The following is a 14,936-nucleotide window of genomic DNA, read 5'->3' as shown; positions in this document are numbered from 1 at the left end:
ATTGCTACGCCACTGGCCCCCTCACATCACGGACTTTGCACCTTCCCTTTACTTTGGAGGCAAAGGCTGGGTATAACTGCAAAGGACTCATCACCCCATCTTCCCATCATGTGTGCCTGAGCAAGGGGAGGTGCCAGGATACAGAGAGTACCATGGAGCGCCCCAGAAGAAAGGTAAGTCACTTTAATAATCTGTGATGTCCTGGTTTTATTTAAAGGGACCCTGAGCAGGTGATAAAAACAGAATTTACACTTACCTGGGGCTTCCTCCAGCCCACCGTAGGCCGCAGATTCCCCCGGCGTCCTCCTGGCTCCTTCCCTGGTCACGGCTCCACCCCGGCGTCCTTCTGGCTCCTTCCCTGGTCACGGCTCCACCCCGGCATCCTCCTGGCTCCTTCCCTGGTCATGGCTCCACCCCGGCGTCCTCCTGGCTCCTTCCCTGGTCACGGCTCCACCCCGGCGTCCTCCTGGCTCCTTCCGTGGTCACGGCTCCACCCCGGCATCCTCCTGGCTCCTTCCCTGGTCATGGCTCCACCCCGGCGTCCTCCTGCCTCCTTCCCTGGTCACGGCTCCACCCCAGCATCCTCCTGGCTCCTTCCCTGGTCATGGCTCCACCCTGGCGTCCTCCGGGCTCCTTCCCTGGTCACGGCTCCAGTTACAGGAGGACTTCGGCCTGAAGTCGTCAGGTCTGTTTGCTGCTTCCGTGAATTGCGCCATTACGCCAGCCAGCTACACGTCATCACGCTGACCGGCGTGAGAGTCCTGTGCATGTGTGGTTCTATCATAGAGAACCGCGCATGCGCAGGGGTCTCAACCCATCCGACGTGATGATGCGTAGCCGTAATGGCGCAATTCATGGAAGCAGCAAACAGACCTGACGACTTCAGGCCGAAGTACTCCTGTAACTGGAGCCGTGACCAGGAAAGGAGCCCTTTAAGAGAAATTCTCAGATACGATTACAGCATACAAACTGTAACTCAGTCACCATTCATAATTCACCACTGTGTTCTGATATGACCCAGGTGAGAACTGCAAACTACTGACACCTAATATCAGACACTTAAAAAAAAATATCCTCCAGGTTTACCGGACCGCTAATGTTCTCCAGAGTTCCACAAACTTTTATAGGGTGCTTCATATACATTACTCTCTCCACCTTCATTGTAGTACTTTTTCTTCTTGCTGAGTTCTTAAATGGTTTACACAGATGAAGGGAAAACTAGCGAGAGATACTTTATTTTTCAGACTATAAGACGCACTTTTTCTCCCCCAAAAGTGGGGGGAAAAAGTCAGTGCGTCTTATAGTCCAAATACTACTATTATGACTTTTCCGTATCCTGCTTGTCCTAGTATCTGCGTGTACTACGCGCGGCTGCAGCTTTCCTCAGGCCGTCTGCTGCTTTTATCACCGAGCTGTCCCCCTGTCTGTAATATATACAGTTGTCCGCACTGTCCCCGTCTGTAATATATACATTTGTCCATGCTGTCCCTGAGTCTTACATACATACAATTGTCCACGCTGTCCCCCGGTACTGCCGCAGCTGTCTTGTGAGAAAGTCCGCACAACTTTACCGATTACATACACATCGTTCCTCATGCTGTCCCCGCTTTCATCACTGCGCTGTCCCCGGGTGCTGTCACCAGGAAGTTCCGCGTTCCTCATGCTGTCCCCGCTTTCATCACGGAGCTGTCCCCGGGTACTGTCGCCAGGAAGTCCCGCGTTCCTCATGCTGTCCCCGCTTTCATCACCGCGCTGTCCCCGGGTACTGTCGCCAGGAAGTCCCGCTCAACTTGGCAGAGAGATGCACCAATCAGGCAGGGGGCGCTGGCCCAAACCGCCAAACATGTTGCCCACTGCTCCTGGTTCCTCTCCTAATAGGGCACGCTGGTCCCGCAGGCGGGACCACCTCTCCGTCATTGGGGCCAATCACTGCAGAGCGCACATCTCTCTGCCAAGTTGAGTGGGACTTCCTGGGAACAGTACCCGGGGACAGCGCAGTGATGAAAGCGGGGACAGCATGAGGAACGCGGGACTTCCTGGCGACAGCACCCGGGGCACAGCGCAGTGATGAAAGCGGGGACAGCATGAGGAACGATGTGTTTGTAATCGGTAAAGTTGTGTGGACTTTCTCACAAGACAGCTGCGGCAGTACCGGGGGACAGCTCGGACAATTGTATGTATGTAAGACTCAGGGACAGCATGGACAAATGTATATGTTACAGATGGGGACAGTGCGGACAAATGTATATATTACAGACGGGGACAGTGCGGACAACTGTATGTATTACAGACAGGGGGACAGCTCGGTGATAAAAGCAGCAGACAGCCTGAGGAAAGCTGCAGCTGCACGTAGTACACGCAGATACTAGGACAGGCAGGACACAGGGAGACACCAGATACTGGGTCCCGGAAGACACAGGGATAGCAGACACTGGGATAATAAAGGAAGGGGGTAAGAAGACACCAGAGACACAAGGGGGACAGAGGAGAACACAGGGGACACTAGAGGTACAAGTAAGGCAAAGGGGGACATAATCATTGTGCGGGGAAAGGTCCATAAGACGCCCCTGCACCATGGACGCAGCAGGTTTAGTATTTTGTTTTTTTTCTTGGTATTTGCCCTCTAAACCTGTGTGCGTCTTATAGTCCGGAGCGTCTTATAGTCCGAAAAATACGGTCATTCTTGAGTAAACTTTTGTGAAAGTGTATCAGCCCTGAACTCAGAATTTCCTCTCTGCTCTAAAAGATAAGCAACAGCATAATAACCTGTAAAGAAAACGTTTCTTTGTTACAGCAAATCCTGCAATTAATCTGCAGTGTGTCTACTTCCTGCTGTCATGGAAGCAGACATAGGGTTAACTTGTGTTTACAAATTAGCTGTTCTGTGAAGCAGCTAGCTGACACAGCTGAGAGATCAAATTACAACTTGTGATTAGTCACAGATGATGAGGAATTAGACGGGTTAAAGTTTCTAAATACATACAGGGTGCATTTCTCCATGTTTTCCTTCTGTCCTGGGCAAGAGTTCAGGTCCACTTGAAGCAACCTCTATCAGTTTTTTTTCCCCTCCTTATAAAGCATTTTAGGCACCCAATAAGCAAAAAAAAAAAAAAAAAAACAACCTGTCAGGTAATAAAAGTGATATTGCAGTTGGGTTAAAGAGAACCTGTACTGAGTACAAATATTTAAAATAAACACATGAGGTAACTTCAAATGAACATTACATAGTTACCTTGCCATCAGTTCCTCTCAGAAGCTCACCATTTTCTTCTGACAATAATCCCTTCCAGTTCTGACAATATTTTGTCAGATCTGAAATATATCAGTTGCTGTCAGTTATTTATCAGTTGCTGTCAGTTAAATATGAGAGGAAAACTGATGTGCCAGGTAATGTCCATGTTTCCCTATGGCTTAAGTGGGTGATGTTACAGTTTAACTGTGTGCTGACCAGAAAGCTGTTATGGGTAATGGCAATTTTCAAAATGGAGGACGGAAAATTCCCTTGATCACAGTGGACAAACAGGACGCGGGAGAGGAGAAAGACACTGAGGAGAAGACTACATGGGAGGTAAGTATGGCTTGTGTCTGCTTATTTTTACTTTTAATTTTCAGTTCAGGTTTTCTTTAAGCTGGGTTAACTTTTTAAACTGACTTCAAGCTTATTGTACTGTATTACAAATATATCGCTTTTGGTATTAACCTTGTTTTCAGAATTATAATGCGTAAATTATGGTTTTCAGATTTATTATCTTATTACTAGTATATGGCTTTTAATATTACTGTTATTTTAAGATTTTTTTAATGCCTACGTGAACTTTTACTATTCATAATATTTTTAATGTGTACGTGATTGTATGGCTATTTATTCTATTATAAATATATACTGTAACTTTTTCTATTTATAATATTTTTAATGCGTACGTGATTGTAAAGCTATTTATTGTATTAAAAAGATATAAAGTATTCTATTCATGTTATTTGTATTGATGTATTTTACGGTATCAAATATATTATTGTTTCTATGTGTGTAAGGGTGTTTGTGCAGTGGGGATGGTTAGGGTTTGGCACCACCAGGGGAATTGTTAGGTTTAGGTCGGGAGCAATATCGGACATGGCGGATTTGATCTATCTGATCCATCTATTGCATGAAAAAAAAAGTAACATGTTTACCCAGCATTAGGTATAGTTCCAGTACAATAGTTGTAACATATACAATTTATGAAACTATGCTTATTACCACCAAGGGGTTGGTGGGTGGGTGGTTAGGATTAGGCACCACCAGGGAGGTGTTAGGGTTAGGCACCACCAGGTGGGTGGTTAGGGTTAGGCACCACCAGGGGGGTGGTTAGGGTTAGGCACCACCAGGGGGGTTGTTAGGGTTACGCACCACCAGGGGGGTGGTTAAGGTTAGGCACCACCAGGTGGGTGGTTAGGGTTAGGCACCACCAGGTGGGTGGTTAGGGTTAGGCACCACCGGGGGGTGGTTAGGGTTAGGCACCACCAGGTAGTGGTTAGGGTTAGGCACCACCGGGGGGTGGTTAGGGTTAGGCACCACCAGGTAGTGGTTAGGGTTAGGCACCACCGGGGGGTGGTTAGGGTTAGGCACCACCAGGTGGGTGGTTAGGGTTAGGCACCACCAAGTGGGTGGTTAGGGTTAGGCACCACCGGGGGTGGTTAGGGTTAGGCACCACCGGGGGGTGGTTAGGTTTAGGCACCACCAGTGGGGTGGTTAGGGTTACGCACCACCAGGGGGGTGGTTAGGGTTACGCACCACCAGGGGGGTGGTTAGGGCTAGGCACCACCAGGTGGGTGGTTAGGGTTAGGCACCACCAGGTGGGTGGTTAGGGTTAGGCACCACCAGGTGGGTGGTTAGGGTTAGGCACCACCGGGGGTGGTTAGGGTTAGGCACCACCGGGGGGTGGTTAGGCACCACCGGGGGGTGGTTAGGGTTAGGCACCACCAGTGGGGTGGTTAGGGTTACGCACCACCAGGGGGGTGGTTAGGGTTATGCACCACCAGGGGGGTGTAGGGAATAGGCATAGGTACAGGGTAGGATCTGTGTGAGAGTAGCGTTATGCCGGGTACACACATTACGTTTATTCGTGCAATTTTCCAACCCAATCGTTTTTGCAGCACGATTCCACACTCGATTCTGCGCTCGATTCTCTTATCTTCATTTGTTTTGCTTATCTTTTTCCATTCATCGCTATGAGAAATCGAGCGTGGAAAAGATCAGGAGCAATATCGGACATGACGGATTTTATCTATCTGAGCCATCTATCGCACGAAAAAACGTAACGTGTGTATATTAATATAATAATAATATGTGTAACATATACAATTTATTAAACTATGCTTATTACCACCAACGGGGGGGGGGGGGGGGGGGGGTTAGGGATAGGTATAGGGAGAGTTCTGTGTGAGAATACAGTTAGGAGTAGCTTCAGTTAAATACCTGTAATATCTACAATTGTATTACTATGCTTAATACAAATGTAAATATCGTTTTTTGTTATAGACGGTATTTTGCCATTTCATTACCATTAATTCAACATATTTAGCACTTGATTTTTGTTTATAACATAGAAACAAAAAATATTGTTTTCGATAAAAACGTATAATTTCGTCTATATCCCGCGCCCTTTATTCCAGATGTGGAAAAGTTCTCAGGACTCACCGGACTTGGCCGTATTGACCATTAAGGCCTCGTTTCCATATAGCACACTTTCAGGCGCTCTTATGGAAATGCGACCACAGGGACAGCAGATAGTGCATATACTGCACTGTCTGTTATTTCCATACATGCGCAGGATTCACCACTGAATCGCAGCACACGTTTGCCTGCATTCCAGGGCGATTGCGCCCACGATCCCATTCAGTATAATAAATGGGATCGCAAGCTAACCCCCCCCCCCCCCCACCACCACCACCGGTAGTGCCTCTACGCTGCAGTGGAAACGAGCCCTCAGGGCCATATCATCTGAGAATCCAGCGTCCGTATGGGGGTCTCACAAGGTTGCTAAACCTGGTTCACACTGAGATGCTTTTCTGCAGTGTTCCAGCACTTTGATGATCCCAGGCAATCAACAAAGCGATGTGTGCACTGTATCCTTATGGGGCTACTCTCACTGCAGCGTTTGCGTTTTATACAAATTGCAAACGCACTAAATGCAGCATTGCGGCCATAAATGCAATGCACTTCACGTTTCCCTGAAAGAGAATCGCAAAATGCAATCACAACAAAATCACAAAAATGTGCGCTGCAGATTGCTAGGTGATTGCGATTCCATTAGTCAACCAGCCCATAGATATCTATAATGCTGGTGAATGCGCTCATCATTCCATTCCTTCCCCCATCCACCAAAACCCACTCTGCCTTGCATCCTGCTGAGTTATACCCCAGCCATGTGTCTGTATAGAGCTGGCTCCCCGCAGCGTCCCCCTAAAAACTTATACAGGTGACTCAAATGTGCAGGTGTAAAGTGCTGCAGAAGATGACATGACTGTGTACTCTGCTGCAGAAGATGTCACTGCTATATAAATACATAATAATAATATGGTAGGACATTACACTATGACTATGGTAGGATTAGATTGTGAGCTCCTCTGAGGACAGTCAGTGACATGACTTTGTATTCTGTAATGTGCTGCAGAAGATGTCAGTGCTATATAAATACATAATAGTAATATGGCAGGACATTAGACTATGACTATGGTATCATTAGATTGTGAGTTCCTCTGAGGACAGTCAGTGACATGACTTTGTATTCTGTAAAGTGCTGCAGAAGATGTCAGTGCTATAAAAATACATAATAGTAATATGGCAGGACATTAGACTATGACTATGGTATCATTAGATTGTGAGTTCCTCTGAGGACAGTCAGTGACAAGTATTCTGCAATGTGCTGCAGAAGATGTCATTGCTATATAAATACCTAATAGTAATATGGCAGGACATTAGACTATGACTATGGTATGATTAAAGTGTGAGCTCCTCTGAGGACAGTCAGGGCCCTTTTCCACTAGAGCGTTTGCGATTGCTTAATCACAAAACCGCAAACTGCTAGTGATTTTAAAATCGCTACAGTTATGCTTTTTAACATAGGAACCGCGGTAGGTAATTTCCACTACCGCGATTCGTTATTTACTCAATCGTGCCGCGGAATGATTTTTGCCTCAATTTTTAATGTAGTGCATAGCATAGCAAAATAGCGATCGCAAACGTTGGGAAATCGCCGCGAAATTTTGTACATTTGCTGAATCGCAATCGCTAGCATTCAGCGTGAACGCTAGCAACTGCTAGTGGAAAAGGGCCCTCAGTGACATGACTATGTGCTCTGTAAAGCGCTGCAGGAGATGTCAGTGCTATATAAATACATAATAATAATATGGCAGGACATTAGACCATGACTGTGGTAGAATTCGATTGTGAGCTCCTCTGAGGACAGTCAGTAAAATGACTATGTACTCTGTAAAGTGCTGCAGAAGATGTCAGTGTTATATTTTATTTATGTATTTATTTATTGTATTTATAAAGCGCCAACATATTACGCAGCGCTACATAATCATAATATGGTAGGATTAGATTGTGAGCTCCTCTGAGGACAGTCAGTGACATGACTATGTGCTCAGTAAAGTGCTGCAGAAGATGTCAGCGCTACATAAATACATAATAATAATAATATGGTAGGATTAGACTGTAAGCTCCTCTGAAGACAGTCAGTGACATGACTGTACTCTGTAAAGTGCTGCAGAAGATGTTAGAGCTATATAAATGCATAATAATAACAATAATATGGTAGGACATTATGGCCCGTACTCACGGGCTGCAGAAGTGGCCTGTCGCCAGCACACGTGAGCGTGTGGGCGACAGGCCGGCGACAGCTCCTCGCCAGGTCCCTCCGCGTACACACGCGGAAGAGGGACCAGCGGCGAGACGGAAACTGTCGCCGACGTTCCTCCTCCCCCCGCCGGAAGCTCCATTTACCACAATGGAGGTTGCTGTCGCTAGTCCGCGTACTCACGCGGACTAGCGACAGTTGCGGGGGAGGTGCGGCGGCGACTGTCGCCATGCGATTGAAACTTTCAATCGCATGGCGACATGAGCGACGGACGACCGTTCGTGGTGCGCGCGCGCGCGACGGCCCATACTCACGGGCGACCTGTCGCCGCAACACGCGCGCGCCGCGTGTTGAGGCGACAAAAGTCCCTCGTGAGTATGGGCCATTAGACTATGACTATGGTAGGATTAGATTGTGAGATCCTCTGAGGACAATCAGTGACATGACAATGTGTTCTGTACATGATGTTAAATGCAAATGAACAAAAAAAAACTGTGCCTGAACAACAAAAGAAACAGCCAAACATGCTGTCAAATAGTTGCTGGTCTTTTTCTTCTGTTTCCCTCTGGAAGTGTCTCTCCTCCCCTCCCCTCTCTCCTCCCTCTCCCTTTAGGTCCACTCACTGAGCATACAGACTAACCAGCAAGCTCATGGTGACCCAGAACTCATTGGAGTGTGTAAGGGACTACAATGGTCCTAAAAGCCCCCTTACTAAGATGTTAAGAAAAACAAAAATTTGCTTTCCTAAAACAGAAAGAATTTGCGATAATTCAGGTTGGAGTGAGCTCGAGATGTCTCCCAGAGCACCACTGCTGAATATATGCAAATTAACCATTGTACCCTTAGAAGCTAAACACACCTCCAGAACCGCTGGAATGCAATGATGTGTCAGCTTGTTAAATTGTACAGAGCCATAATAATCCAACATGCATACAGACTGTTTCGGATTGTTTGATCCTCATCAGTGCATGGCATGGATTAATTTGGCTCTATGGAGTAGGGCTTGTAAACCGAGAGGTACAGACTAACCAGCAAGCTCATGGTGACCCAGAACTCATTGGAGTGTGTAAGGGACTACAATGGTCCTAAAAGCCCCCTTACTAAGATGTTAAGAAAAACAAAAATTTGCTTTCCTAAAACAGAAAGAATTTGCGATAATTCAGGTTGGAGTGAGCTCGAGATGTCTCCCAGAGCACCACTGCTGAATATATGCAAATTAACCATTGTACCCTTAGAAGCTAAACACACCTCCAGAACCGCTGGAATGCAATGATGTGTCAGCTTGTTAAATTGTACAGAGCCATAATAATCCAACATGCATACAGACTGTTTCGGATTGTTTGATCCTCATCAGTGCATGGCATGGATTAATTTGGCTCTATGGAGTAGGGCTTGTAAACCGAGAGGTACAGACTAACCAGCAAGCTCATGGTGACCCAGAACTCATTGGAGTGTGTAAGGGACTACAATGGTCCTAAAAGCCCCCTTACTAAGATGTTAAGAAAAACAAAAATTTGCTTTCCTAAAACAGAAAGAATCTGCGATAATTCAGGTTGGAGTGAGCTCGAGATGTCTCCCAGAGCACCACTGCTGAATATATGCAAATTAACCATTGTACCCTTAGAAGCTAAACACACCTCCAGAACCGCTGGAATGCAATGATGTGTCAGCTTGTTAAATTGTACAGAGCCATAATAATCCAACATGCATACAGACTGTTTCGGATTGTTTGATCCTCATCAGTGCATGGCATGGATTAATTTGGCTCTATGGAGTAGGGCTTGTAAACCGAGAGGTACAGACTAACCAGCAAGCTCATGGTGACCCAGAACTCATTGGAGTGTGTAAGGGACTACAATGGTCCTAAAAGCCCCCTTACTAAGATGTTAAGAAAAACAAAAATTTGCTTTCCTAAAACAGAAAGAATTTGCGATAATTCAGGTTGGAGTGAGCTCGAGATGTCTCCCAGAGCACCACTGCTGAATATATGCAAATTAACCATTGTACCCTTAGAAGCTAAACACACCTCCAGAACCGCTGGAATGCAATGATGTGTCAGCTTGTTAAATTGTACAGAGCCATAATAATCCAACATGCATACAGACTGTTTCGGATTGTTTGATCCTCATCAGTGCATGGCATGGATTAATTTGGCTCTATGGAGTAGGGCTTGTAAACCGAGAGGTACAGACTAACCAGCAAGCTCATGGTGACCCAGAACTCATTGGAGTGTGTAAGGGACTACAATGGTCCTAAAAGCCCCCTTACTAAGATGTTAAGAAAAACAAAAATTTGCTTTCCTAAAACAGAAAGAATTTGCGATAATTCAGGTTGGAGTGAGCTCGAGATGTCTCCCAGAGCACCACTGCTGAATATATGCAAATTAACCATTGTACCCTTAGAAGCTAAACACACCTCCAGAACCGCTGGAATGCAATGATGTGTCATGACTCCTCTCTCTCTCCCCGCCCCTTGGCTCCAGGCCCCTCCCACCCTACTATAAAAGTCCCCTCCACGGCTGCTTTGAGCAGAATTCATCGAGTGATTCAATCTCTTGTCGTGGAGAAAAGTCCCAGCTTTTCCTCCTCAAATGGGCCCCGTTGCCTAGCGTCTAACCCCGAGAGCCAGGCTCCTGAGGAAGAATCAAGTCGGAACACAGGTAGGCGCGCCCTTGAAGGGCTTTGTCGTGCGTTTCGCTGATGTATGATTATTGTATTTCATCGGTTCCTTCTCTTTGTGTTCCTCTCTCTTTGTGTTCCGTAAAGATATCGTTTAATGTTTAACTCATCGTCGTCCGTAACCTGTATTGTTAGTATTAATAATGATTTGTGTATCGCTGACATCTTCTGTGGTGCTGTACAAAGTAATATACTAACATAAATGTGGTAACGACAAAAAAAACTGCATTCACACCATGCGATTTTTCACTCCCAATCTTATTTTCGATCCAGAAAATGATCTGATCGCCCATAACCCCCGCCACCCCCCCCCCCCCCCCCCCCCCACACACACACACACATTATTTTTTTTTTACAGCTTTAGCTAGGTACACACCATACAATTATGACTTCATATATTATGTGAGCGATTGGTCGGATCAATAGTCATGTCCGACATCGATCGGATATAGAAGAAAGCTAGCGTACACTTAATGCCAGTTTTTCCAAATTCTGATCAGATTACCAATCATTTTTTCCGGTTGGCTTTTGATTGTAAAGGGGATTTAAAAGAAACACACACAGATCGATAGCCAGGATCTTAATCAGTATCTTCAAGCATATCAGATCTGCTTCCGATCAAGAGAGATCGATTTTTGAGCTTGGGATTGGTACAGTATACTGTATATAATTAATTTTTGCCCAACCCGATATTTGTCTCAATTGTAAATAGAATCCGATGTAACAATTGCATGGTGTGTGCCCAGCTTTACTGACTGCCGGTGACCGATACCAGCTCAAAAATCGATCTTAGTCGATCAGAAGCAGATTGGACATGCTAAAAAATATCGATTGAAATACTGGCTATTCCATTTTTGTTTTCCTGTCCGGAATACAGGACTTGCCACCTGCTTGATTGCTATAAATTGGGTCATCTCTGAAAAATAATAGATGTGTATTTATCGTCTTTCAAAACTCTTTTAGATTGTCATACTGATATATTGTTTTCTATCCTAAATTATATTGTTTAAACGCCTTTCTAGTCTTTTAAATGTATTGTATGTACATCTGACTAATGTTGCCCATAAACGGTACAATAAAAATGTTCAGTCTTTCCTGTGTATTCAACCAAAATGATCAAATGGGAAAAAGATTATTTTCGCCTTTTATCCGATCAAGAAAAACAAATATTTATTCTGATAAAAACGTGGGAAAAATCTTTACATTCGATCTAAAATGTATCTAATCGATAAAAAAAATGGTACCATGTATGGGCACTGTAACCTTTCCATAAGATGGCTATAGATGTCCCAATCCAATTGCTCAATCGACTGAACGTATGATTGAGCACGCTAGAAGTTTATAGCCAAACTTGCCAATAGCTTTCATCTCGTATGTAAACTGTATTTAAGTTGGATTTGGTCCAATCGTAATTGGCAGGGAGTGCATTTGATTTGCTCAATTACCAGCATCGTACAATTTGCATTCAGTTGGGACGCAAGTTGGAGTTACTCACATCTTATTGGCCGTCTGTATTACACGTGCATGGTGTGGAGGCGGAGCTATCGGGGAGGGGATATATTTTAGTTGCAGGGCAGAAACAGCAGCAGACCCGGATTCTCCAATCCAGAAACCATCTTCAACTTTCCCCCCCCCCCCCCCCCCCCCCCACTACCAGACTGACATTGCGATCGGTCACACACATGCACACCTACATTTGGTTGTCCAATGAATTTGCATGATACTTGCATGCAATCCACTACTATTAGCATCCCCTTGACCATCTCTGTTTTGGTTGGGTTTCTGCCGACAATCTGTGGGATAATGCAAGGATTTGACATGTATATCACATCCACTTACAGATCATACATACATACATACATACATACAATTTTAATTGGCCAATCACTGACCAATTTTACCACCTCCAGGTGGTAAGAGAAGATTGTGTAGTTGAGCTCTAACACTATATAGTGGGGGTAAAATTGGTCAGTCATTGGCCTATCAAAATTGGATGTTTGTATCAGGATTCGGATTAGACTGAAGCTGGCCACACATGGGATCAATTTAACTAAACTGGCCATGATCGATTGACCCCCACAAGCCTGATTTTGATGGCGGGAAATGTCCGTTGAATAGGTGGATCACCGTTGATCAGTATGAGAGCAGCATATCGATTATCAATTCAATTTCTGTTCAAACTTCATCAAGAGTAGCACAAGATGGGTAAATCGATCGCAATTCGCCAATTAATTTCTGAACAAGGTGTCCTCATGCTATCGATTGGTCGCCAGATTGTGCCACTCTTGAGGTAGATGGAAATCTTTGATCAGTGTGGTTGTACACGTCAGGGATTGATCCATGTATAGCCACCATTGCCATCGAGTGATTGTACGGTTGGATTGGCAAGGTGTATGTCTCCCCAACAATTTCTTTTGTAGGCGCACTGTCAGCCTATTCAGAGCAGAGCGGTTGTTTCTAGTTCGTTTTTATCGTTATTTGCTCTACTGTTTTTACTTTTTACGCTTTTTAGCATCATTTTCATATTTATTTGTTGTTTTTTTTCTTTACCTGACTTCCACCATACACAAACAAATCTTTTTTTTATATCAAGTTTTGTTCATAAAGTCCTTGTTTTGCATTCTATTGTAACCATTTTGTAGCTTTTTCTGCAGTTACAGGAAGTCTAGAACCATCACATTAATAATACAGATAGGGTAGGCGGATGTCTGTCTGCTTTGCACGGATAGATTGCTAGCTCTGTGGGTGAGAGTTCAGGACGGGTGTTATGTGAGCAGGATGGGTCCCTGGCATACAGGGACAGGAGGGGTGCAGCTGCTTGGTCTTTTGTTCCAAATCCAGCATGCAGTTTGTTTTTCCATCAGTCTGTGCAGCCAGTGGGGGAGGAGGGAGCAGGAAGCAGAGGAGGGGGGGAGAGGGGGAGGATGTGGTTAGTTTAGCTGGTTCAGACCAGTTTGAAGACAAAAAAGAGACTTATTCATCTTCCTTACAGCTAACTCCTTACTGCCTGCTTCCTAACACATTCCTAGCATGCACAAGGATGTAAATAGAGCATATGGCTGGGCAACACTGTAACCTATAAATGTACAGCATTTCTGGGGTAAGCAGTACAGCCACAGATTCTAACCCCGGTCACTGTCTGCATGGAGGTTGTTTGTTCTCCCTGTGTTCCATGGGTTTCCTGCGGGCACTCCGGTTTCCTCCCTCATCCCTAATGAACAGCCCCCCCCCCTTCCCCAGGCCCCCAAAAGTTGGAATATTAGCTGCCAGTTTTCTTTTTTTGGCTGTGGAAGGAAAACAGAGCGCCCAGAGGAAACCCGCTAAAACACAAGAGGAGCTCACAATCTAATCATACTATATTTATAGTGTAATATCCTACCATAGTATTATGTATTTATATAGCACTGACATCTCCTGCAGCACATTACAGAGTACATAGTCATGTCACTGACTGGCCTCAGAGGAGCTTACAATCTAATCCTACCATAGTCATAGCATTTTATACAAACCCTTTTTTCTACTCTATAAAACAATCTCATTTCATTAAAGGACACCTGAAGTGAGAGGAATATGGAGGCTTCCAGATTTACTTCCTTTTAAACAACGCAGATTGTCTCGCTGTACTACTGATCCTCTGCCCACTTAGGGCTCGTTTCCACTGTTGCGGTGCTGAATCGCCTGGATTCCACTACGGACGAAATCGCATGCGGATGCGTTTCCGCATGCTGTTTTCCCCGCGATTCTGCATGCGATTTCAAATGGCTAAGGAGCAGGCGAATTTAACCATGTCACTGCCTGTGTAAATTGTCATAGCAGTACATGCGAAATCGCGGGGAAAACCGCATGACAAAGCCACATGCGATTTCACTATTAAAAGCATTCGCCCGCATTCCAGCCGCACGTGAAATCTGGCAGATTTCGCCCGCACACCAAAACGCACCCGCACGACGCACAAGTGAAAACTATCCCATCCACTTGTATTGCCTATGCGAATCCGCATGCAGTGCCCGCATGCGGATTGGCTATAATGGAAACGAGCCCTAATACTTTTAGCCATAACCCCTGAACCAGCATGCAGATCAGATGTTTCTGATGGAAGTGTGACTGGAGTAGCTGCATGCTTGTTTCAGGTGTGTGATTCAGACACTACTGCAGCCAAAGAGATCAGCAGGACAGCCAGGCAACTGGTATTGTAGAAGTAAATAAATATGGCAGCCTCCATATCCCTCTCACTTCAGGTGTCCTCTAAAAAAGGTACCCATACACATTGATTTGGCTGATTCAACCGCTTTGATAAAATTGGGTTGAAAGTGATGCAGCAGGCAGCATGATCGATTTCTGGCGGAATGCGATTGATTTACGAGATGGGTCCGGACGAAATGTCTAGGTCGATAGGCTGTTGGACTGCGATGAATTT

The 14,936-nt window shown here is 45.3% G+C and overlaps 1 protein-coding gene across 10 annotated transcripts in view; it reads left to right on the top strand.

Moving 5' to 3' along the window:
* Window positions 1-14,936, top strand: part of PPDPF (pancreatic progenitor cell differentiation and proliferation factor) — a 230,667-nt gene that overhangs the window by 198,798 nt on the left and 16,933 nt on the right. For 8 of the 10 annotated variants that reach the window (XR_011025342.1, XR_011025348.1, XR_011025341.1 and 5 more), the window contains one exon: window positions 10,324-10,500. The gene's annotated coding sequence lies outside the window, so the exon portion shown is untranslated. Of the gene's footprint in view, window positions 1-10,323; window positions 10,501-14,936 lie in introns of those variants that run through there. The other 2 variants (XR_011025349.1, XM_068263703.1) reach the window with 2 other exon arrangements.

Source organism: Hyperolius riggenbachi, chromosome 12 (assembly GCF_040937935.1).
Source record: "Hyperolius riggenbachi isolate aHypRig1 chromosome 12, aHypRig1.pri, whole genome shotgun sequence".
NCBI lineage: Eukaryota > Metazoa > Chordata > Amphibia > Anura > Hyperoliidae > Hyperolius > Hyperolius riggenbachi.
This window is presented reverse-complemented; position numbering and strand designations above follow the sequence as displayed.